This window comes from Bactrocera oleae, chromosome 4 (assembly GCF_042242935.1).
Source record: "Bactrocera oleae isolate idBacOlea1 chromosome 4, idBacOlea1, whole genome shotgun sequence".
Lineage (NCBI taxonomy): Eukaryota > Metazoa > Arthropoda > Insecta > Diptera > Tephritidae > Bactrocera > Bactrocera oleae.
The window spans coordinates 10,189,921-10,216,485 of record NC_091538.1 but is presented as its reverse complement, the minus strand read 5'-3'; the positions used below and the strand labels follow the sequence as shown (position 1 = coordinate 10,216,485).

Genomic DNA, 26,565 nt, shown 5'->3' with positions numbered 1-26,565 from the left:
AGTAAAATGGGTTAACTAAGGGGAAACCAATAAATGTTAATTTAATCAATTTAATTTATTAACTTAAGGGTATAATTATTTTATATGTAAATTAAACAAATAAACCCATATTTAAATTCATACAACTAAATAAGCAGAAATTAATATACAATGAAGACAAATAATAAATTATTCAAAATTAATTTGATTTAATTACAATAAATTACCGTTAAATTGAGTCAATATACCATAAACAAATGAAGTTTACTTGAGTAAACTAATTAAACTCTGTTTTATTTAATTATTAACCTAAATTAATTAGTTTAAATAAATTAAAATAAAAATAATTAGTTGTAATTAACTTAATTATTGTTACTTAAATAGTTAAAGAAGAATAATAAATATATTCATACATAATTATAGTTGAAATAAATTAATAAATATGAAATTAAATACAAGTAATTGAATTAACGTAATTGAATTGACGTAATTAGGACCAAATTATCATAATTACAAACAAGATTGGTTTAATGAACTAATTTGAGTTCAAGCTGTCAGCTGTCACATAAGGCTAGAATGGGTTAGCCTTACTATACTAACTAGCAAAATTAAATTAAATTAATTTGATGTATGTAATTAGGAGCAAATTAATTAATTCATAAATATAAATAGGAACAGTATAATTAATTAACTTGAGTTTAAATTGTCAGCTGTCACATAAAGCCACGTTTACTTAGCTTAATTAGCTAAATCAAATTATTTTAAATTACATTAAATTTATTCACTTTAACATTACACACTGTAGCGCTGCTCTTAAATCGGCCGTTTCAGTGCCGAAACTTACTTGTCATAATTATAGCCGAGTATTTCCTTAAAGCTTTTGCTGCGTGTATAACGGATTTTACTCTTCATTTTGTTGCTGATATTACACTTTTCGCGGGCACATTGAGTTCGCTTTCAAAAGCTACAATGTTTGTTTTACAGTTATTTTACTATTTCACTATTTTGCGTTTCGGTGAATTACACTGATTCATTTGATGACATAATTGCGCTGTTTAAAATTTATTTACCTCTTATTTACAATTTAATTCAATTTTCAAAAAACACTAAATATTTTGCACAACTAAAACATAATTTGAAGACAAAAAAAAAAATATTATGCGATCTTGTCTTGAATGAAATGGAAAAAAAAAATATTCCACAACTGCTCAATTACCACAAGTACCACCGTTACTAACGTTACACGCTCATCGGTAAGCGCAAACCTGTTGCTAGCAATATTCGATAAGACACTGTCAGCAGAAGGCGCCTGCATAAACCTGTCAGTGGCTGGTCGGTCGATCGAATTGAGGACTTCAGCGCACAGCACGGCGCCGCCAACAGCCAATGACGCTGCGAGACTGCGCCTGTTTTGATGTGAACTTGTCAGCGACAACAACAACTACACAACTACAGTGACAAGCACACAAATTACAGTGAATTTATGCGCTATAATCGTTGCAGCTGCCGCAGGTGGCAACCCGGTGACCCCGCCATGTCTGCGACGGACAACTGTCGCCGCGTCTGCTCTGACCCAATACACCTAAAACACAAACACACATATATACACAAGCATAAATGTATTTACCACACATACAGACGCTCCAACACTAGCTTGGGCTGCTGCTGTAATGCGCCGCGCACTAATAAGTGTCAGTAACAAACGTAATGCAAACATAAGCTGGCATTTATACAACAAGTCTGCAAGTCTGACTGACTGCTTTGCTTGCTCCATATATGTATATATGTGTGTTCTTTGTATATACATATGCATGCATGTGTGCGTGTTATTGTCAGTAATTCAAGACTGTTGGCCTACTTAGTGGCGCTGAAGAACACACAGTATATATTATATGTATATTAGGGTGAGACAAAAAAAAACGATTTTTTTTGCTCCAAGAAAGTCTCTCCAAGTATGAGCTCTTAATTGTAACAGGACGGTCCTCCACTTTACAGTTTTCTATTTTTTTTTTTTCAGAATACCAAGCGAAAAAAAATATTAGTATTTTTTTACCCAAGTTGTTCCCTGAAGTTTCAGTTTTTTTACTAAAAAAGCTTTATATTTTCAATTTAAACCGTGCCAAAATCATATTTCCAACATATAACATGAGACTTTGTGATTTTTTGCTTTAAAGAAGTAAACCAATAACCTTGAAAAAATTATATTCTAGTACAAAATTTTCTGCTCTACAAAAAAGGTCCTAATAATTTTTTCCATAAAATCACTCCTTTCACAGTTATACGCAGTTAAAGCTAAAGATAACATGAACTGAACATTCATAGAAGTGAATTATGAATTCCGTGTTGCTCATGCGACATGGTGTACTGTATGAATGCAGTACTCGTACACTTGATATGTAATGTTAACTCTGTATAATTTTTAAAGCAGTGGTTTTATGGCAAAAATTATTAACACTTTTTTTTAAGAGTGGAAAATTTTGTACTAGAATATAATTTCTTTAAGGTTTTAGGTTTACTTGTTTAATGAAAATATAAAAAATAAACCAGTGCAAAAACCGTTGAAAATGGTTAAAAGTGAAAGAAGTTCATAATAGATTGAAACCCATTGGAAACGAAAGATAAAATATTAAAAGATAAAGAAAAAATAATTTATGGCCGGTTTGAGGTCGGCAGGAGGAAGGGGAGGGGCGTGGTTGAATTTTTAAGGGTTAAAAAAAGGTTTAACTCAATTCCTGCAAAACTACGAGACCTATAGAAAAAAGTTATATGAAAAAGTTTTCGGCAATAAGAAGATGCAGAACTTTTATATTAAGACCTCTTTCACATAACCTAAAAATTTATGTGAAAAATTTAAATAATCAAGTATTTGGGTTTTTTACTCTTATCTAGTACAAAAAAAAAACTTTCTTTGACGGAATTCGGAGTAAAACTACTTACATATGTTCCTCATACACAATTTTTTTTTAATTTAAAATATTAAGGAAAAAACCTTTTTCCGACTTAAAAACGAAAAAACCCAAAACAAACAAAATGTCCACCTCCTCCACAACTTTAGATTTTTTGAAAAAGTCAGTAAGCTTTATGTTTGTCGAAAATACAATATAAAGAGCTTGTCTACGTTGGTTCTTTCTTTTTTACAATAACTTCAGGGGCGTCGGAAAAGCAAACAGTTAGTATGGAGAATAACGGACACCCTAATGTACAAGGATACATGTGTGTATTGGCCGGCAAATAATACGATGTGTGGTTTATAGAGCTATACACGCGCAGTCTGACAAACAAACACACTTACACATTATACATGTAATCAACATACACACACAAACACACTTACACATACAAGCAACACTGGTGCTAAGGTTATGTACTCAAGTGTATTGGCTGCTTTCGCAATGAAAAGCATACCTAGCGGATGAAAGTGATATGAATTACGCCAAACACACGCACATATATACATATGTATATAATATATATATATAGCCGCGCTTTCCTGTACATTTCCATACTTTTCAAAGCGTGTACACTCCTTTCCCACAACTTCTTGTGCAATAATTGCCAATTGCGATTGCGTAATGCAATCAGTTGCTTGCTTTGCGCCAACCACATTATTATTGCAAGCGTTTATTGCGCTATTGTTGTTAGAATTGTTGTTGTTTGGTTATACTAGTCTGCAGTGGCATAATTCCGGTTAAGGTCAACTGCGTCGTGAAGTGCAGCTGCTAACAACGCTCTCCTTCCTTTGCATTGCAGCGGTTAAGTCAACATTTGCATTTCCCTTTGGCCATTTTTACTCTCGCGTATTACGAAAATAGTTTTGCGCCAATAATTTCCACTACTTTATGTATTTATGATAATTGCTGACAGTGAAAGTTTGTTTTCAATGCAAAACTACTAAAACTATAATATTATATGGTTAGACAATAGATGGCAACTGGACTTATGGTATTATTATAGAAGGAAAATTTAAAAACATATAGTTTTACTCGTTTGCGATTTAAGTTATTGAAATAAAACTAAAAAGTTTAAATTTCAAAACGAAAATTTTGAACAAAATTTAGCCAAATAACTATTTTTTTATTATTTATGAGGGCAATGTGGATCTCTTTCTAGTAAAGTCCTAAAGCTTAAAAATCATATATTTTAAAGTTTTTGGTGGAAAATTGCAAAACACTAGTAAAATATATAAAGGCCAACTTTCAAAATTATTGATGTATTTATTTAATTATTTTCAACACCATGCTGCAATTGTAGCCTTAAGTAACAACTTTAATTTCACAAATTTGGAAAAATAAAATTTTTTTCTAATTTTTAACTAGCTGGCAACCACATAAACGCATTTTTCTCGTAATAACATTCTTTAATAACCAGCCTTTAGAAACAACTTCCATTTCTAATTTAGAAAAATTTTAAAATATTTTTGTTTTTGTAAATTCGATGTGGGTGGCAACCACATAAACGCATTTTTCTCGTAATAACATTCTTTAATAACCAGCCTTTAGAAACAACTTCCATTTCTAATTTAGAAAAATTTCAAATATTTTGGTTTTTGTAAATTCGAAATAGGTGGCAATCACGTAAACATAATTTTCTCGTAATAACATTTTTTAATAACCAGGCTTTAGTAACCGCTTCCGTTTCTAATTTAGAAAAATTTCAAATATTTTTTATTTTGTCATGTCGAAGTAGGTGGCAACCATATAAACACAATTTTCTTGTAATAACATTTTTTTTATAACCAACATTTATACAAATGATTTCCGTGCCAATTTTCTAAATCAATACTGATAATGAAAATAAACAATGATGGTAACCCTTTAATAATATATGTTTTAACAGGCATTTTTTTATATTTAAATATTTTTTGACACCTTTCTAAAATTGTCGGATTTATTGCAAAATTTTATAGATTAATACCGACTTTGAAAACTGATAATGGGCGTAACCTTATTTGAAATTTTTAAAATAAATTTAGTTTCGAAATTATTTTTTAACTTAATTTCATCATTTTTTTTAACTAAAACCTGTTCCAAGTTTTTAAACAATTTAAGATTGAAGACACTTTTTAATTAAAAAGTTATACTTAAGTACAGATGACCACTTCGTCAGATAATATTTTGTTGCCAATACTTAACAATCTCTAGTTGCATGCTTATATACATTTTCAATAAATGATGAAAAACATTCCGAGAAATCCAAAAAAAGAACTGCGAATGAAAAAATTATTTGGAAATCCTATATATTTATGAACATATAGAAGAGCTGCTTAAGGGGTTATATGTATTTGTAAATTTCAATTAAATTGTTTTTTTTCTGCATATACAATATATCGATTGCACATATATATATATATATATATATTATATATATTTGAGAATTATTTCCGAAAATTTTCAGTTGCTTGACAAAACTCCAAAATAACCCACTGTTAAACCCAGCAGTCGTGAGATAGCAAAAAATAAATAAATAATAATAATTATTGAAACAATTGTTGTTGTTGGAATTAAGCGTTTTTGTTGACAACGGTTGAGCACAAAAAGTTCTGCGAATTTTCTGTCAGCAATGGCCGAACAACATTTGCAGAGAAATAAAACATGTTTTTAAAGGACTAGCGATAGGCCGATTATTTTTTTGTTATTGTTGCTGTTGTTGTCCGTCTATTGTGCGTATTAGTGTTTTAGTAATATTTGAGACTTTGACAAATGTGCATGCATGTGTGTGTGTGTGTGTGTGCCAGCTGGCTGTTGTAACTAATATCCGGTCAATAGCATTTAATATTGAAAAAGCAGAGCAAAAAAACCGAAGCAAATGACATTGGAGCGCTTAGAAAGGGAGCGCCCATAGCGCAATGACAACAATAACAACAACAACAACATCTATATTATACTAATGTGGTGATGAGCTTAGTACTAATTGAACGCGTGGCTGTTGGGAAATTTTCGCAATTTGCTTTTGTTATTGCTTTTTATTTGTATTTTTTGTTTTTGTTGTTTTTGTTCTTGTACTTCATTATATTTTTCAGCTTTATAGCAAAAAACGTTGGCAGCGATATGAAAATGGAAAAGTTTTCATAATTTTCCACTGACGTGGCATTGGAGCTGCGCCTACATACATCTGTGTGTGTATGTGACAGTTCCTGTTGTCTGTGGCTCTGCCAATAATTTAATTGATATGTTACTTGATTAGATAAGCTGCGAGTGCGCCGCAATGCGTGCTACATATTTTTGAAAAAAGATAAAAACAAGAAAAAAACGTTCATTTTGGCAGCACAAAAGCTGTAATACTTTTCTCGGGTGAATTTTTCATAGCATAGAAAGGTATAAAAAGTTTGTTATCTTGATTTGAACGGTCAGTTTGTATCGCAGCTATATGCTATAGTGGTCCGATCTGAATAATATATTCCGAGATTGTAGTATTGCCTTGGAGAATAGTCTATGCAAAATTTCGTGACGATAATTTCTCAAATAAAAAAGTTTTCCATATAAGGACTTAATTTTGCACCTTGTGGCGAGCTTAGCATACCTTGTTCAGGTTATAAAAACACTCTCACACACACTCACACATACAAAAACATGTATGCTGTGTGTTATTGACCTAATTTGCGGCGCGAAGGTAGGCAATTAATTTTTTATTGTGTGAATTATGTGTGAATTTTGTAGCAAGGTAAGTGCATATGTATTGTACGTAAGTCACAACGCAGGTGTCTATGTGTATATATGTATGTGGCATGATGCCTCGATGTCAGCGAACCGTGTCAGTCTGAAAACTCCAGTCAAAATGTTTATACAGTCTCATAGCAGCCAGACAGACAGTGATGTTGGTGTGTGAGTGTTGCCTCCAATAGGCGCTGAGCACATGTTGTATAAATTATTGTCTTATTATTATGCTGACCACGTTGATAATGGAATTATTTTGATCAAATAATCGCTTCGATTTTTGCTACTTTGCGGTGTCGCTTGTTTCTGGGCGTTGAAGCGCCTAAAAGCATACCTTGCTCTTCGTATACATTTGTTTGTAATTTAATTTATTTGCGCTTTTGGCAACCGCATAATTTGCGCGTTGAAATATTGTAAACAAGCCACACAAAATTGACATTTAGTAGCGTTAAAGGTACTCAGTAAGAGAAAACCATAGAGTACAGTGGCAGGGCCTTGGCATATGCCTCTAATTTGTTTACATACATCACGTATTTATTGAGTTGATTGTACTATACATTTAGGCGTGCGAAAATCGTTTGCTGCTAATGACCTGACAACAATTGTCCTGTTATGTTGCTAAGCAGCCCTGTTGCTAGTTCGGCAAATATAAATCGAGAAGGCATACGAGTAGGAGTATTTTCCCCGCTTATGCGAAACCTTTAGCATACCTTACAGCGCGCAGGGTTGTACTGTGAAAACTAAGCGGCTTACTAGAGGGCTACATGACGGCAAAGTTAAGCCTACAGGCACTTCACTGCTTGGTTACAATGTAACGAAAGACACTATCAAGTTAGGACATTTTATATATGAATAGCTTTATTACTGCTTGATGAAATGCTAAAAGTATGCAATATTTGTATGTAAAAAGTACACTTCCTTTTTTTATAAAATACTGTAAAAAGTTGACTTTTGGCTTAAAAATTAGAAAAAAATAGATTCGCTTTGATTTGCTGAAGAACTCTATTTCCTTTCGATAAAATTTTAACAGTTATTGATTGACAGAAGAAATAAATTACTTGAACTATTTTCAAAGAAATATTTCTGAGGATAAGAATTATTCCAACATTTTTTTATCAATTTTGTTTTGGGAAAAATTGTTTTTAAAAGTTTAGCTGTTATTTTGACTCTTTGTAGCACTATTTTTAGGAGGAAAAATGCGAAAAAATTGATATGTATATGCTATAATTCCCTCTTTGGGTCTTACAAACTTTGGTGCAAATTTAGAATATATTAGTATTAGTCCTGGTGGTATCATAATGGGCCTCCTATAGGCCTAGGTGCGTCGTTAGACAGCCACTCTACCTACCTATCTACCTAGAGTATATTATTTAGGGTATGAAAAAGACATTTCGAGCTTAAATTATATTCATAATTAATATGAAGGATATAATTAAGCTTCTAAGCAAAATTTGAAAATTCAGAATGAATATATATTCAGTTTGATAAACCCAGACCTTATTTATAGAAAGAAATAATACACCTTTACACTGTTACCAAATATATATACAATTTTGTCTTGGTTATTATTGCCCAGCAAAAACTTCGATCGCTTTAAGCAATATTTTGTTGCGCGTGTTTTTCAACTGAAAGCCTTAATCCTGTGGATTTGTCATAAGCTTTTATTTCGGAAGTTGCCGCTTGGAACGAAAGGCATCCATTAAAAACATTGCAAATGACAATAACAAAATTTTATACAGGCAAGTGAACCTTAAATATATGTACCATATACACTTCCACGAAATAAGCGAGAAAATCGAATTTTCGGTTGAAATTGCAGGAAAAATAAATTTATTTTTATAAAATAAAAAATTTAAACATAAAGCATGGCCTTCAAAAATGTGCGTAGAGAAAAAGAACAAGAGAACGACAGTGAATAAACGAAAATAAGATCAGCTGAAATGGCTGAGAAGTGAAGATGCACCGTTAAAACGAAGTGTTGCCAGCAGCAAATGAAGGAGTTTTTGTGCTTTTAGTTGAATTTGGTGACAAAATTTTTATTTTATTATATGTTTTTTTTTTGCATTTTATTTTGCACTTTACTGCTTCAACGCAATAAAACAGAAAATCTTTTCATACGCTTTGCGAAAATTCGCTTATGTTGGGTGGGGGTTTTCTGAGCCACTGCGCTTTGGTGTGACATGCTCTTAAGGTTTTGAACTTCAAAGCAGCTTCTTAAAAAAATTTGATTGCCAGTGACAGACACGTAGTGAGCGGAGCGGAGCACAAGAATTGCGGTGCGAATAATATTTCAGAGAAAACGTAAAAAAGTTTCAATTATTAGCGAGCACTTAAGAGATTCCAAGCTAGATAGGGAGGGTGAGCCATGTCAAAGTAGGGGGTGTAGAGAGGCATTTATTTAATAATATAACTTACTTTGTCTTTATGTCCAATAGAGAGGAAAATATTTTACATTTTAAGCAAGCGTAGAGTAAAGAGGAAATATTAAAGCAAGACACGTGACACTAAAATTTTGTGGAGTTTTTTTAAAATAAATGTATATATATAGCGTAGGCTACATTATCAGTCTAACAGGGAAACATGAAGTAGAAATATAAATATTTTCGAGGTTGCCACTTGACTGATATTTTAAAGTTAAAACAAAAAATTATACACAAGCAATACAAACAGCTTGTTTATAATTTTCTGTTTCAACTTTAAAATATTAAGATAGTTCACATTGCTAATGAGCTTTTAAAAGCGTTGCCACTTGTTTAAAAGATAATTTTATTAGAATTTGTTTTCTAGAGTAGTATCAAACGAAAATTTTAGGGTTGAAGTTAGGTTTACCACTAGTTAATAATTTTTAAATAGGAAAAAGGTTGCCACCAGTTAATAATTTTTGAACAAAATAAATCGATAAAAATACATGTTTTATTGCAATATGAATATACCATATATGAGAAATTATTTTTAAAGCGTTGCCACTTGTTTAAGAATTTTATTTTTACAAAATTTATAAGACAAACGAATTATTTCAACATGAGTATCGAACAATTTATGTTATTTCAGATAATGCTGAAAAGGGTTGCCAACAGTTGTAAGCTTCTTTATTCAACTAAATTGAAAGACAAATAATTATAACAATACAGACATCAAACTAAAGAGTTTAAAGATTGTTATATTTCGATCGGAGATATTTTTGAAAAGCGTTGACACATTTGTGAAAATCATTTCTTTGTTTTCTGGAGACTTCGTGGAACTTCTGTCTAAATAATGCAAACATTCATTGCTTATAAGTAAAAATAATATAATATTTACACTTTTGATCGCGGCATACTGGCAAATGAATGCACAGACGATATAGGAAAAACCCAACTTTTTTTTGTCATTCGATTTTTGTCTCTTTCCAAAAAGTTAATATCACTGACTTTTAGATCATAGAATTTTCATTGCTAATAAAGAGGACCAGAATATATATGTATAGTTTGAGAAAATTCACAAAAACTGCGGTTAGCTAAGCGGTTATCCGATAACACTTGAGAATATCGAAAGTTTCGTTTATTTCAACTTTAATGTCTGCACAGTTTCAGCAAAATTCTACACTAAGAGCACAATCTCTCTTCACAAGTATGTACTGATACAAAATACGAGTAATGTACGAAGAGGAAGCTGCAATACCTGAATATTTAGCACTTAACAGATATTTTCTTACGACATATAGCTTTGGAATTCCCGGCGTTCGAAAATCCATAATTCTTCAGAGATAGCTTTTTTGTAGAAAGAAAGAAGTTTCTCCATAAAAGTTGCTGTTTCATACAACTAGTGGCGGTGGTAGACACTTGCCAAACTTTTTGTGCTACAAGTGCGGCAATTCACCTAAATCAAGTGGATTACGCTTTTAGAAAAACATACATAAACATATACATATACATTCATATATATATATAAGAGCCAATAAGAATTGTCGGTATTTTGAAATCATGCAAAGATCTGCATGTTACTATATTCCGTTTAGGTGTTGCAAGCCCATCAATCGACGGTGGAAATTTATGTACAATTTAGTTTAATTAAAGCGCTTAATTAGGCACTTGTGTTAAGTGGGTGAGTAGGTTGTGTAATAATACATAATTCTCAGATCTTCCGCAAGTAGTAATTTGTGGTGTTTTTTCGAGAGTCGAACTATAAAAAACACAATGAAATTTTTACATAAAATAGTGGGAGGGCAATTAATGCAAGAAATACATAATAAATTATAAAGAAACTGAGAACATATGTACATGGTATATACATATGTATATGTATGTATGAGAACTAAGGAACTCCAAAGCACATGTGTTTGTATAAACAAAAATGTTTAGTTGTAAATCAAAATCAAATAGAAATTTAGACAGGTACGCGAACTAGCCGTAATGTAGAAGAAATAAAACAAGAAAAAGAAAAAACACTAATAATTAAAAACAACTAACAAATAACAAACGAAACGAACGAAAGATGAACAAATGAAACAAAAATATTACCAAGTAATGGACAAACAATAGAAGAGAGGCAGGGAGGCTGAGCAGCAGCTGTGCCGGTTCTATGGAGGTAAGTAAGTAGCGGCGTTGTGGCAACAAATTATGTGGGCTGTGAGACAAGACAACGCGGTTGGTCTGCAATACGTCCAGAACAACAGCAGACGCTCGACGCGGCGAAACACTATTGAAATCGAAATCGAAATGTGGCCATATGTGTGGAATAAAGCAAATTCTACGTAAAAAAATTTTCAAATAAACATTTTCATTTCTTCCACTAAAGTATACATCATGTATTCTACGAATGTATCTATTTATGTAGGCAAATGCTTGAGAAATTGTGTCTGCGCTGGCACAAAGTAATATTTTTTCCAAATGGCGATGAGGAATGTGGCAAGCACAATAATAAAGGTGGATCATTCATATATGAGTGCACATTCAAATAGAGTACGGCGGAATTGAAAGAGCAAACGAAAAAAAAAAAGGAAAACAAAGAAGAAAATCAAAGCGAAAAACTAAATTACCAAAACTAATGCAAGGGAAAACCTGAGCACAAAAATCAGCTGGGAGCAAATAATAAAAAAATATAAATATATTCAAGGTTAGTTGGTATTATACAAGAATAATTCCCAATGGGAAATAGGGTGATGCCACATTGTTATATATTATAAAAATAAGAAATTGCATTTTATTGTTGGCTTTGACAATTGTCTATGCTAAATTTCGTGAAGATAACTTGTGAAATAAAGAAGGGTTCCATACAATTACTTCATTTTGATGGGTCAGTTTGTATGGCAGCTATATTCTATAGCGATCTGATCAGAACAAGTTGTTCGAAGATTGTAGCATTGCCTGGGCCAATGATTTATACCGAATTTCGTAAAGGTAATTTGTCAAATAAAAAAGTTTTCCATACATGAGCTCGATTTTGATCGATCATTATGTATGGCAGCTATATCCTATAGTGATGCCATACCGACGGTTCTGACAAATTAACGGCTTTTTGGGAAGGAAATGGCGTGTGCAAAATTTCAAAGCGCCTACAATTTGTAAAAGAAATAATTTAAAACAGAAATGCCTTCAATAAATTCACATAAGTGTTCTCAAAGCAAGCGTAAACTTTCAAAAATTGCCATTATTTTTTTTTCAATTGGATCTAAACTAACACGAAATAAATACATATGTTATAGGTTTCTAGTCTTTCAAACTATTTTAGATATACATTTTCAAATTTTATTTAATAAAATGTGTACGAAAAACCTTAAATAATCACATTCTCTTATGCGTGCGACAAAAGAACGCTCGCTAAATAGCAGAGTTCATAAAAAGCAACAACAAAAACCGCGTTATTTTTTTTCAATTCACTAAAGATTATTAAAAATATATTTTCGAACTATAAAACACATGCTTCAATTTCTCATGGGTCCACACCACCTATTACTTTACATACCAACATACAACCACATGAAATTTATTCTCGTTTGATAATGCCACGGATGAGTTAATTTGTTGTATGCGATTTGTCAATCCAAAAGTAGAAAATAAAATATTAAAACAGCAAAGCGCAGTTAATGAGCGAGTTGACATTTCAATTTTTCAACAAAATAAGGCGTGAGTGAATAACGTTATTAAAGTAAAATTAACGAAAAAATGTGAAAAATTTTCTTGGAACAACACAGATTGGACATTTCGTGGGAACTTTAAACACTTAAAAATAATATGTTAAAAAAACCATTACTTCGTGCTGAAAAAATAAACTAGTAATTTAAAAAACATGGACATTTAATTGAAAAACTAATTGATGACAAGCAAGTTGAGTTTTTCGTTTGAAATCACTAGAAATTGTAGTTGAGTTGTAGAGTAATGATTTTAGCATTTCATACAACGAGACATATGTTTTCATTGCATAAGCACAACCGAAGATACCAAAATTCGTATTAAAATTTTGCGGGAAAAACCATTTGCGGAAGTTTTTAGGGTTCGATTACTGCGGATCTTTAACTATTTCCGAAATGCAGAGTTTGTTTAAACAAATTTATTCAACTTCAAGCAAGGCTTGTAGTTAGTTAAAGTTATGCCCTAAACTCGAGTTAAAATACAAGTGTAAAGTGTAAAGAACAAGTTCAAAGTATTCTCCCTGTGGTGATTACGAAAAAATGAGATAAGTATAAACGCTTTGACGAACAGTCCAAATTGCCAACAATCATGCCAAATTGTTCAAACGCAAATGATCATTAAATTCGTGTTTATGATGTACATTATTCTATTAAAATGACACGCAAATCGAGTTAAAGAAAATTTTTTTGGGTGCTAAACCTCAAAATTTATCTAAAAGTGCGACTTGCCTCACCGTAAACACCAAAAAATTATGTTTAAAGCATGTTAAATGAAAATGTTTTGCAAGCTAAACTTCAAACTCTATTTACACCAAAATTGGCAATAAACACGAGTTTACCAGGTTCGTCCCCATAAACACCAAAAAAATGTACGCTTCAAGCATGTTGAAGGAAAATGTTTTGCACGCAAAACTTCAAATTCTAGGTGCAATGCCGAAAGCAAAATTGGGCAGTAAACTCGAGTTTACGAGTGTCAACTTCATAAGCAACAAAATTTCCTTTAAAGCGAGTTAAAGTAAAATGTTTTGCACACTAAACTACAAATGTTAAATGTTTTACTGCTCAACATCAAAACAATCATTAAACTCGAGTTTAAGGCACAACAAAAGTGTACAACAAAGCACAACTGTTTACAGTGTGGTAATTTATAGAGCGAGAAAAATTTGTTGAGTGAAAGAGTTTTGCGTTAAAACACTTTTCACGTTTTCTTTGGTGTCGTCATGGAAATCTTGTCTGAAACGCTTAGCGAAAGCTGAGGAAAAGCAAATATAAATACGCGCTATGAGGTAACCAAAGATTTACTGAGCAATTTTTCGATAATTGTCAATAAAGCTCGACACAAACAGGGTTTAGTAGACTTGCAAGCGTTTGTCAGGGCTCAAAAGCGTTTGGAAGTGCTTTCATTCAAAGTTATCTAACTTAGAGCGCTGTAAAGTAGTGAGGGAAGCGCCTTTAAGTTATGTATCAGTGCCGCTATGTAAAAGTATACATAGGTATATAGAGACCTACATATCGCATACTGCAAGGACTGAAGCGCTCTCTCAACACCTGATCATTTACTTGTGACAGTGAAATAGTAAAAATTTCGGCAATTGCAATTTTCCGAAACAATGCAATGCAAGTCACCTTGGCCTCACTTGCAACAAGCCAGTTCGGCGCAGAAGCGTTTGCAATTTTTTGCACAGCCAAAGCTGTCAACACTATGGTCATAAACCAAGCAGCCATTAATGGATTGTAGGACAACCAAGCGCGAAATCGCACAATGAAATTTTACAATTATTTTTATTTTAGTGTTGTTGCTGTTGTTTCGATTACTCCGCCAACAAGTTCATTGCTTTATTACTTGCATTTGTGTACAATAACAATTGTTTATTTGCTTACACACCTACTTGTATCAACAAACAAATGAGAAATTCAATATTTTTCAAAAAACAAATTAAATGTTTTCATTATTATATGAATTTTTTTTTTTAGTATACTTTTTGCATTTTCATATTTTTTTATTAATGTTTTTATGTATATATCTTGTTGTTTTTAAGAAAATACGCGTGTAACAATAATAAAAACATCCTGGTGGCAAAGTAAGTACTTGTGCTTTTAATTCATCATTCATTCCCACAGCGTAGAATAATGGCGTGCTGCCAGCGGCTGCAGATTTATTACAAATTATAGCGAATGCATTGTGCGTGCGTTTGTTGGCAAGCGATAAATAAAATTTTAACAAAATATGTATAGAAAATTCATCGTTTACTATAATTGCTTTAGTCGTCTTCGATTCGCCACTTCCCGGCACGTTATGAACTGAACGAACTATTTTTTTGACAAAAAATTTACAGTTGTAAGCAGCAAGAAAATTATTCAGTTGAATTCCATACAAGTGAGTTTGTAGATGACTCATTTAAATGGTGTAACCTCTTTTATTCGAGCTCTATTCAATTATACCAGTTTATTACATTGATGCCTGTTCTTTTTGTTTGTTCGATTTGTCACTCGACAAGGTCTCTAGTGTTATTTCATGTCTATGGTGGTATACATTCTTTCTATTCTACCACGTTTTACACAATTTAACAGCTTATTATTCTTATACCAGTTGCTTGTTCGATTCGTCACTTAACAATGTCTCTGGTATTATTTTATGCCTGTGGTGGTTTATATTATTTATATTTGAGCGCTATTCGATTATACCGGTCTTTTACATTTATACTAGTGGTTTTTTCGATTCGTCAATTGACTAGGTCTCTAGTATTATTTTATGCTTATGGTAGTATACACCATTTCTATTAGAGAACACCAGTATATTACATTTATAGCAGTTGGTTGTTTGATTTGTCACTCTTCAAGGTCTTTATCGTTATTTTATGCTTTTAGGTTCATAACATCATATTGCATCTATACCAGTTGTTTGTTCGATTTGTCATTCTCTAAGGTCTATGGTATTATTTTATGCTTATCGATTATAGCAGTCTGTTGTATTTATACAACTCGTTTGTTCGATTCGTTACTCGACAAGGTCTCTAGTATTATTATATTTTATGCCAATGTCGCAAACAAAAATTCTTTTTAGTTTTGCTAAAATCCAGTTTTCGTTTAGCACGTAAATTCTTCATCTACCATCCCCCTGGTACAGATACTATCAGAGATTCTATAAGTAAGCTAACAACATTAAGTTCGTCATCAATCGTTTGAAGTTCTATAAGATTTGAAAACAATTCTCGATGTTTTTGAAACTAAATTGAATACAAAACGACGGATATGTACATAGCACACTCAAATTACTATTTCACCTGATTTCTATGTTCATCTTTGTTTACCCACACGGGAAGCAAGCTAAATTATTACGCTTCGAAAATTATCGCATTTTGATTTTGAAAAATTGCACAATGATATTTTCTCTTATAGCCAGTCGAGTGAAACAAATGTTCGACGTGTATTGTTTATCGTTAAACCAGTGGATTGTAGAGAGATAGAGGTGAACTGCGAGTGAGGCACTGACAATGGGAGTGAAGCGGTGAGACGAGAGCTAACGCAAGCGTTTAAAACATGCATGATTTCTCGTTTGAAATTTCTAAAGTAATAACGGTAAAGGCACTAGCGGCAAATGCGTATAAAATTTTATACAAAGCAGAAACGTAAATGAAAAATATTGTAAATTTTGCAAAAAAAAAAAAATTAAAACATAAAATTAAATCATAAAGAATTTGAGAAAAAAATGCAATAAATAATATTTTTGCCATTTCGGAAACCATTGTTTACATAGACCAACATTAGGCAATCGGCACTCTTCCAGCAAATCATTCATAATTTTCCGCGCCACAAATTGTTCAAATTCATTCATTTTTCGAAATGTTTTGCTTAAAGTTCGCACAAGCATTTCGCCAAGAAGGCAAAGTTAAAAAAATAATGCCAAATAAATATAAACTTTTGCCATAATGTATATATGTATGCATAACATGAAAAAAACTAAAACAAATAAAAAATTTAAAAAACAAAAAATGATTGAAAATAATTTAAAAATAATACTGAAACCAAAATCTGTGTTTTAATTGTGAAAAATTTAAAATTGCGGCAAAAATTTTGCATGGCATATTGAATTAAAAAATTATAAACCCAAGTAAATAAATCACAGCGAAAACATTTAAGCAAATGTGCACTATGGCTGCTGCAGGCTTTTAAAGTAAAAAATTTGAGTCTTTGGAAAGTGGGCGTTGACAGCGTAAAAATTAGCGATATTAATGCGTAGTCTTGTCAAATTAATACAAATATGTATAAAAAATAAAAAAAATTTCTAATTATTTTTTGCGGTTTTTTCTGGCTGCGAAATAGCGTATGTTCTCACGAAGGTTTTTGGTATTATAACTGCTGCATAGGTTACCAAAGTTAGAAATATATTGTTTTTTAGTGAGAGAGAGTTAGAGAGACTGAGAGAGATCTAATCATAATTTCAACACTATTATAAATCCACACTGAGTGCACAAGTCAGTAGTCATTGAACCATGTTACTCAACTCAATTTTCCATTAGCGTTTTTTATATAGAAATTATAATGCTTTTTACATTGAAAATATTGTATGTGATTCTGCGAAGATTATAGTATATTTTTAGGTTCATATTGGTTTAAAAATTTAGATTCTAAATTTTTTTCCAGAAAAATGGTTTGTTTTTCAAAAATGTTTTCATTGACAACACCCACATAACACCTAATGAATTGAATAATTCAAGAACTTATCTTAAGATTAACTTGCTCTATAAAGTTCTAAGATGACCTTAAGAGAACGTTGAATAATCGCAAGTTGAACGCCAAACATTTGATCAACTCTCATCCCTAACGAAGTGAAGCAAAGTTGTGTAAGAAGTTTGAAATATTGTATAATAGATTTCAAAATATATTGACTTATGATTTTGGGGGAATAGTTGTAAGGAAACAGCAAAAGTCTGGTCAAATTTGAACGCTAAAGGGAAATGTAATATTTAATAACATTTTTTACCCCAAAGTGACGTTTTTTAGATACTTTAAGGAGTTATATGCACTTGTGAATTTATCCATATATCGAATGTATGTCTATATGTACATATATTTGAGAATATTCGCCGAAAATTTGAGGTCGATTCGGTAAATAGTTTCGGAAATGTGAACGTATTAATAATCGGTTCGCAAAACTTTAAAAGCGTTTTTCTCGAAACACTGTTTTCAAAGTCGTTGAGGAAAATTTCTCCGCAACGGCTGGACCGATCGACTTGAAATTTTCACGTACGTACAATAATACTCCATTTTTTTGGTTTTTGAATTTGAGAAGATTTTAAGTAGAAAAATGTTGCTCAACGCCAGACACCAATTTTCAGAGGTCCTCCTGGAGCTCGGTTACGGAATCAAGGCGATCCCAAAATTTTCAAAATTAATCACCGATTATTAAAGTATATTAGTTTTTGTAAATGTACATTTTGTTATTTGTTTAATAAATAAAATGTCACTTCAAAAAAATTCACAAAAAACGCATTTGTTCTGCCATACAAATGTATATAAGCCCTTAAGGGATATACTTTAAGCTTTGATAACATTTTAAAGACCATTTTTATAATCATTACTTTCAAGTATCCAATGGCAAACTAAAATTTCCTCCAATTATAATTCCCCAAAGCATAAAAAAGCATTATTCATGCTTGTACGGTTTGCTATTCACAATTTATGTGAACCCATCACTGCCCACCAGCTTCTGTCTCTAGCGGAAATGAAAATTTTCTTATCTCATATTTGCACATACCTACAAATACAACACACACACATACACTTACAAATGAACGTGCTTATATTTATTTGCATATCAACACATTTTAATTACTAGCAAATAACAGCGCCCTAAGGACTCACATATGCACATACTGGGGGCATAGCATAATAAAGATCGCTCGGTCAGTATGATTCCAGTTAGAAGGACACTTGCACTCATTTGCAGAAGAAGAATTATAAAACGAATTGAAAATTGTTTACAGCAAAATATTTCTTGGCGCCAACAACAGCAACATGCAACAACACGCATATAAGCGGCTGTCATCCGGCTGTCAGTCAGACCGGCGCTGATGTATACAACAAACTTTAAAGCACACACACATACACATGCTTATTTATGGAACATTTGTTAATTGTTAATGTTTACTTGAGTATAAATCTACATATGCATATGAGTCTAAGTGTATGTGTGCGCTTGTAAGTCAATGTGTCTTAGCACAGGTAAAAACCAACTCCTCACACTTTTTTGCCCCCGCGAAACCAACAGCTGCGTCTTCTGTGCCATTTCATTTATTTGATTGATGCACCGTTAGTGGGCAGACCCTCCCACACACACACACACACACATATATATATATGCACGAATATTGTGAGGGATGAGTTGCGTGGGCTAGGTTTTTCGGAGGCAGCTCGATTGATTTTGCCTAAAGCAGGTGATGAAATTTTATTTTCCATTAAGTTGTGGCTCTTTTAGGTTTTTCGCCAACACACACACACACACACATAGAAACTGCAGCAATAATAACTAGGTAATCCTTTTAGCGTCGCATATAAAACATCGAAATGTTTATTTATTGCTGAGACATTTGCGCTGAGAGACAGAGTTGTATGCGTTGCTTGTGCTTCTTCTTCCACCACTTGACTATATTTTGTTTATAAAATAAACATTTAGTGGTGTCGAATAACTGCGTTCAAGGCGAGTTGAAAAAGAAGCTGTCGACTTTCAGGGTTCACATTCATTACATTCAACTTGGCCTTGGCTTTGAATGTCGGCGCTTGATGAAGTGCGCTTGAGAGTAACGGCATGAGACGAGGAGTGACGGTTCGAGAATTTGTGGAATGCTGGAATGCACTACTAGAAATAGGGCACTTGTTTGGAAATAGTGTAGATAAATAAGTGAAATTGTACTGAAAACCTAAATAAAATTAAAGCAGCGTGTGAAATTGAGAATAGTAAGTATTCACTGACAAAAGAGTACAAAAAAAAAATTATTGATTGTTAAATTAATTTAAAAAAAAAAGCAAGTTGACTTCGGCTGCACCTAAACTATCATACTCTTCACAGGAGTTTTTCTTATAGCATAAAACGGAATAAAAAGTGCTTTAACTTGATCCTAATCAGTCAACTTATATGAGAACTATATGTTATAGTCGTCCGATCTAAACAGTATGCTCGAAAATAGTAGCCCTACCTTAGAAAATAAACCATGTCAAATTTCGTGATGATATCTTGTAAAATATAAAAATTTTCCAAACAAGGTCTGCATTTTGATCGATCAGTTTGTATGGCAGCTTTGTGGTCCGATAGCAGAGAGACTAGTTCGCATATATATACAGACAGGCGGATCTACTTCAGCCATTTTAGGGATTTTAGTCATAACAAAGTCATCTAATAAATATATCTCATATCATATACATATATAAATTAGACATGATTTTATGCATTTCAACAGTTCTAGAACAAGATATAGATTGATAATGGTTTTGAGCGATATCGATGAGCAATTTATGCGAATACTACGCTATGTTGTCAATTTTCTCTTACCAACTTGGAAGCTTTCTCGTTTCAATTTAATCGAAATTAAATATCTTTGTAGTTGACTTGTTAAGAAAATTTTATGTTCTGCATTAGTTCGTCTACGCTCCAAGAAATTTATTATGCGTAAGTTAGAGGTGAATTTCTGTAGATGCACTCAACCGTTATTTCCCCGAAAACTAGTGGCAATCTCAGCTGATTTCGAAATAATCAAAAACTGCTTGAAACGTGTACACCAAATGCACTCACAGCCTCCACACTCACTGCGTGCAGTTCCTAATTGTTAAATATAAACTAACCTCACTTTGCGTCAACTCAACATGCACAACGCCAGCGTAAAGTTTTTCGATCAAAGTTTGCCCACACAATTGCATTGTTGCAAAGAATTGCACACAATTGAATGATAGCAGCGCTAGGGAGCGCTTCGAAGAGTCTGCAATTAAGCGTGTGGCGACTAACTTTGACGCAAGGTGAATCCTGCTGCAGCCAACCAAATCTCAAATTGCGCACATAAACATTTGCACTAACGAAAGCAACTCTGTTAGCCGAAGACGCCTGAGTTGACGACATCTAATCAAAATTTTGCTTCCTTTTAAGCTTGATTCCTATGACGTTAAGCATTTTTGTGTTGACTTTGTTGTTGTCATTATGTTATAGCTGCGTGCCAAATTGAATGAAAATCAAAAACGTAAGAACATAAAAATTTTTCCGCTTTTTTACTGCTATTTCCTACACGTGCTCATCTAACTGTCATGCGGCAATAATATTTTTAAATTGAAAGCGAAGTGGAAGGCAAAGCAGTGTGGTGGAGGGTAGCGTTTGGCCGGCAACGTAAAAGTTGCGTTGAGCGAGTGACGATATGTGGGTCGCAAAGGATATATATCTACGTATTCAGCTGACAAATGTGTTGGTGTGTAACGGATATGTGCGAACACTGAATGTGAATTGTACTGACAGGACTATGGAATGGTAGTTGAAGCGCCAACACGCTGTTAAGTGTTGAGAAAGTGTAATATGCGACTATTTTAATTGTTGCCAACAGCACAAAAATATAGCAAAAGCTTAACTCCATGAATTAAACTCATTTACAGTGTTATTTTTCGGAATTTCAAACGCGCAGTATTGTATTTTGACAGCTACAAATTATAGCTGTCACTGGAAACGTTGTTAGCTTGACAATAGACTGGCACTTATGCAAATTAATTTTATAATTAAGTACATTATAAGGTTTTGCAAAATGTATACATAGTATCGCCGGTTTTGCACCAAAATACAACACTGTATTTACAAAAATGGTTTAAAAATTAACGTACAACAAAGTAATGACAATAATAGTGTGGAAATTTGAAGGTTGAGTTTAATGATGACAGTGGAGTAAAGCATTGTTTGCTCTATGTCCATAGTCACTGACTTTTGTTTTTAATAGATGGAGCGGTCACTGAAGAGATTACTGTAAATATAACTGTTTTGAACTCTTTCGCAAAAACCATGTCTATGAAAAATATTAAACTTCAGAGAGATTAAGTTCGAGATATAGCTCAATACAACTTAAAATATGCTTAAATTTATTCTTACAAGATCAACAATTTAGAAATTGTTTCAAATCAATCTATTAAAGAACGGCAATTTTTATTTTTTTTATTTAGTAATGGTTGTGAATAGTAACTTTTATCCACGAAAAAGTAAAGTCCTTCATTTAATTTGTTCAGCGAAATATTGGGCAGTTTTTTTATCTGAAGAACTTGAACAAAGCTGATGCTTAAGTAAATGGAGGTACGTAGGAATACTTTGTAGAGACGGACTATCTTGAATATAAGTCGTAAAAACTTGATATACTAAACTAACCGACCCGGGAACTTGGTACGGTCAAAGAAAAGGAACAATTAGACAATGGTCGGTAATTTTTTTTGTAGAGTATGTTAAGTTTGCCATGAATTCGGAAGCTGAGTTAATTTACACCTATTTGGCTGTTTATCTGTCTGTATATACGCGACCTACTAGTCGTTCTTGATTGAGATTTCAATCTAAAATTTGTCGTACGCGCTTTTCTCCTTTGCTTTTTTGTCGGAACCGCCGACATTGGACCACTATAGCATCTAGCTGCCATACAAACTGATCGATCAAAATCAAGTTCTTGTATGGGAAACATTTTCATTTGATAAGATATCTTCACGAAATCGAGCATGGATTATTGCCTAAGGCAAAGCTACAAATCCCGGAAATATTATACAGATCGGATCTCTATAGCATATAGCTGCTATACAAACCCTCCTATTGTAGCTTCTGTGCAGTTAAAGTTAATGTTATTTCTTGTTTATATTTTTTTACGCACATGCATATTACAAGTGACTATTTTCGATTAAGACGGCAACTCTGTTGAAATTTTTGTCGTTTGCTGATTGCTACAGCTCGATATAAACTATGTGTCGCCATATAATAATAGTGGAGATATGCTCACGTTCGCTTTGATGTAAATCCTTATAAACTTATGTATACAGCTATACATATACAGTTACGTACATATCAAACAGATACGCATTTCGGTGCGTCAAAGTTTGTTTGTCCCAGTTTGCATACAGGAGGCAAAAGGAATGGCAGTAGTGGCAATATGGCTACGCCAACAGCCAGATAACGAGCAAAAGAACTCAACACACGCACTAATACACACACACACACACACGTAGCAGCAACAATAGTGAGCTGTCATTTCTATTTATACACGCGCTCCATAGACTTCCACTTCACCACATACCCCGCGGTGAAATCAGTAGTTGAAAAGGAGTCGAAAATGAAGCGCTGGAAAGTTATGTATATGCAAAACGCACTGTATAAAGCAGGGCAGGAAAGGTAAAAATGACAGCGGAGATGGGCCAACAATGACGTCGAACTTTGTGATTGTGTGTAAACAAAAAGGCAAAGTGAAGGCTTGGCATGAAACGGATAGCGCTGCAAAAAGTAAAATGAATCCAAGAAGATAGGCAAGGAGAACAGAGTGCTGAGTTGAACGGAGTTAGTAGAAATTAAATAATTTTAGGATTCAAAATATGACAAACAAGAAAACACGTGAACTACGACTGCACCCAAGCTATAATACATCTTCACTGAGGCGTTTCTTATAGCATAAAAGATTATAAAAAGATATTTATCTTAATTTTGAATCGGTCAGTTTGTATGGCAGCTATATGCTAAAGTTGTCCGATTAAGTTAGCAAGTTTGGAGATTAAAGCGTTGCCTCAGGCAATAATCTATACCGAACTTGGTGAAGATATCTTGTCAAATAAAAAAGTTTTCCATATAAGGACTTGATTTTGATCGATCAGTTTGTATACAAGCTATATGCTATAGTGATCCGATCTGAACAATTTATTTGGATATGGTAGCATTGACTTGGACAATAACTTAACGTAATAATCTAATTTTGTGAATATATCTTGTCAAATGAAAAAAGTTTTCATCCAAGAACTGCATTTTTTATTGGTCAGTTAGTATGGCAGCTATATGCTACAGTGGTTCAATGTGCACAGTATATGTGGAGATTATACCGCTGCCTTTGACAGTAATCTATGTCAAATTCTGTGAAGATATCTTCTCAAAAAAGCAACAACAAAAAAAAGCTTTTCATACATTCACTTTCAGTGTCAAAAGAAAATTTCCATTTTCAATATCGAAATTTATCAATTAGTAACCTAATTAGAACGCAATAGACTTAAAGTTTCGTGGTTTTGGCGGTTTTTCTACCTTTGCGTTTTCGGCATGGTGACCACTCCTTAAATGTTGGACTTGGTCATTTTTGGCTTAACTGCATGTCTACAGCGAATTTACAATGTCTTTGTTAGGTTTTTTCATTTCATTAGGTTTTTCAATTCGCGCAGTTTTATTTTTGGTCGACCTTTCGATTATGACTTTTATTGCCATTTTTTGTTGTTGTTGTGTGTTTCAGTGTTTTTGTTTTGTTTACAGTTACCTGCTTTAGTTGCCATTGTGTCAACAAACTAATCTTAATGCGCTTTTCCGATCAGCCAGGACAACCACACACCCACCCTCCCCGCCTATATAACTGTCGTGTCGTGTGGGTCCACGCTCGCTCATCGACTGGCCAACGTTTTGTTTTCATAGACATTTTAATGTTTGCCGTATATTAGGCGCAGTTTTCTAATTTATTACATTATTTTGCTCAGTTGGCTTTAGTTTCAAATCAATTTCTATAATATACCGTTTGTTGTTGTTGTTGCTCCGACTGTTCTACGCTGCAGAAATAACAGTATTTATTTGTTCGATTTCATGTGTTACGCTCGTAAAAAGTGCAATTTCATTCGTAATTTCCATAATGCTTGCAATTTGCAGTTTTACGCTTGCCCAAGGTCCACTGAGGCACACAAGCAGCATTACAGCATTGCTTCGCAATCAAAATACGGTAATTAAATATTACATAAATATTAAAATTTGGTATTTGCAAAATGTGCGAAAATTAAATGCTCACAAACTGCAGAATTCGGTGGAATTGCAGCAACAAAAGAAAATGCACGAATATTTTAGTATTAGTCGGCTAGTGACGTAAGTGTTTTTAATTTGCTTTGCATTTCTTTTGTCATATGTAGCTGGCGAATGCAAAAGCGCAGTTACATGTGCTTGACGAAAAAATTAGAGAATATTACTCAAGTATCAGTTTGTGGTGTGCGACTCGACTTTCTCTGTCTAATGTAGAATAGGATCCATATAAAGGTTAAATAAAAAAACAAACCAAGAAAAAAGAAAGTTCTTACAGAAACTATTGGAATACAGTTTCCAAGTATCGCTCTTAAAAAATATAATTTACTAAAATTTAAGTGTTCTCTCATCTAAGATCTGAACCATAATGCATTTAATATTAGACCAATACTCAATTGCGCTGTCTAATCCATTTGAACAAAAGGCCGAGATAAAATGAAATAGCTTGAAAGAGTTCTTTAAGAAACAGATGCGAAGAATCGCTCTTAGAAAATATAATTTACTAAAATTTAAGTGTTCTCTCATCTAAGATCTGAACCATAATGTATTTAATATTAGACCAATACTCAATTGCGCTGTCTAATCCATTTGAACAAAAGGCCGAGATAAAATGAAATAGCTTGAGAGAGTTCTTTAAGAAACAGATGCGAAGAATCGCTCTTAGAAAATATAATTTACTAAAATTTAAGTGTTCTCTCATCTAAGATCTGAACCATAATGCATTTAATATTAGACCAATACTCAATTGCGCTGTCTAATCCATTTGAACAAAAGGCCGAGATAAACTGAGATAGCTGGAGAGAGTTCTTTAAGAACCAGTGGCGAAGCATCGTTGTTAGAAAATATAATTCAGATAATTGGAATTTTCTCACAGGTTTTCAACCGAATTTATTTAGCGTTAGACAAATATTCAATTTAGTCCACTAAGGATGGAGTCCTTTAAGAAACTTTTGGTAGAACCGCTCTTAGAAAATATAATTTCAAAGAATTTACAATTTCATTTTTATCCATGATCTGAACAAAAATCCACTTAGTGTTAGACAATTGCATAATTTAGTCAAAAAAATTTTTTTTTTCCAGACTGAAAACTGATTTTTTTTGTTGTTAACGAGTTTTAGATGATTTTGAGTACTGTTTCTCCATTTTTTCTGATCTACTTCTTCGCCTAAAAGTTTTCATTTAAATTGAAACAATAATACATACATACCTATCTTTTTTAGATAGTCTTAGATTTTTTTACAACTATTTCTTCGAAGAGATATTTAGAAATTAGAAAATGAAGAATTATATCATTGCTTTCTGCGAACTTTTGCATTCCATCTAGATGTGGGACTGTTTTAAGAAAACCGTCGAAACGGATACAACCAATAATAGTCGTACAGTTTCGAAATCGGTCAAAATGGTTAGATAAATAAAAAAAATAAAAATATGCTAATAGTATCTAGCATACTTGAGCAATATTTAGACTGCTATGAACGTTTCGCTTAGCTGGATAATGCCAAGTTTTTACAAGTACTTTTTTTAAACGCTGTTAAGGATTACTCTTTCATTCGTTAGGCAAAGGATCGAATTTTGGATAAATCGAATAAAAATCGCGTGTAGTATACATATGTAGTAATATTATCTAATCCTACATTTCAAAAAAATTTTAGAAATACTCTTAATGTTATCAATCCATATACTTTCAAAGTTCGTATGAAGCTGAAGATACGAAGTATCATATGCACTATACTAAGAGTAAGTAAAAGTAATCTTTCGTTCTATTTCTCCTCTTTTAAATTATCAGTAATTTTTTG

The 26,565-nt window shown here is 32.8% G+C and overlaps 1 protein-coding gene across 4 annotated transcripts in view; it reads right to left on the bottom strand.

Annotated features, from left to right (window-relative positions):
- The window catches only part of RhoGEF2 (Rho guanine nucleotide exchange factor 2), a 230,186-nt gene that overhangs the window by 50,859 nt on the left and 152,762 nt on the right, over positions 1–26,565 (bottom strand). The gene's annotated exons all lie outside the window — the stretch shown is intronic.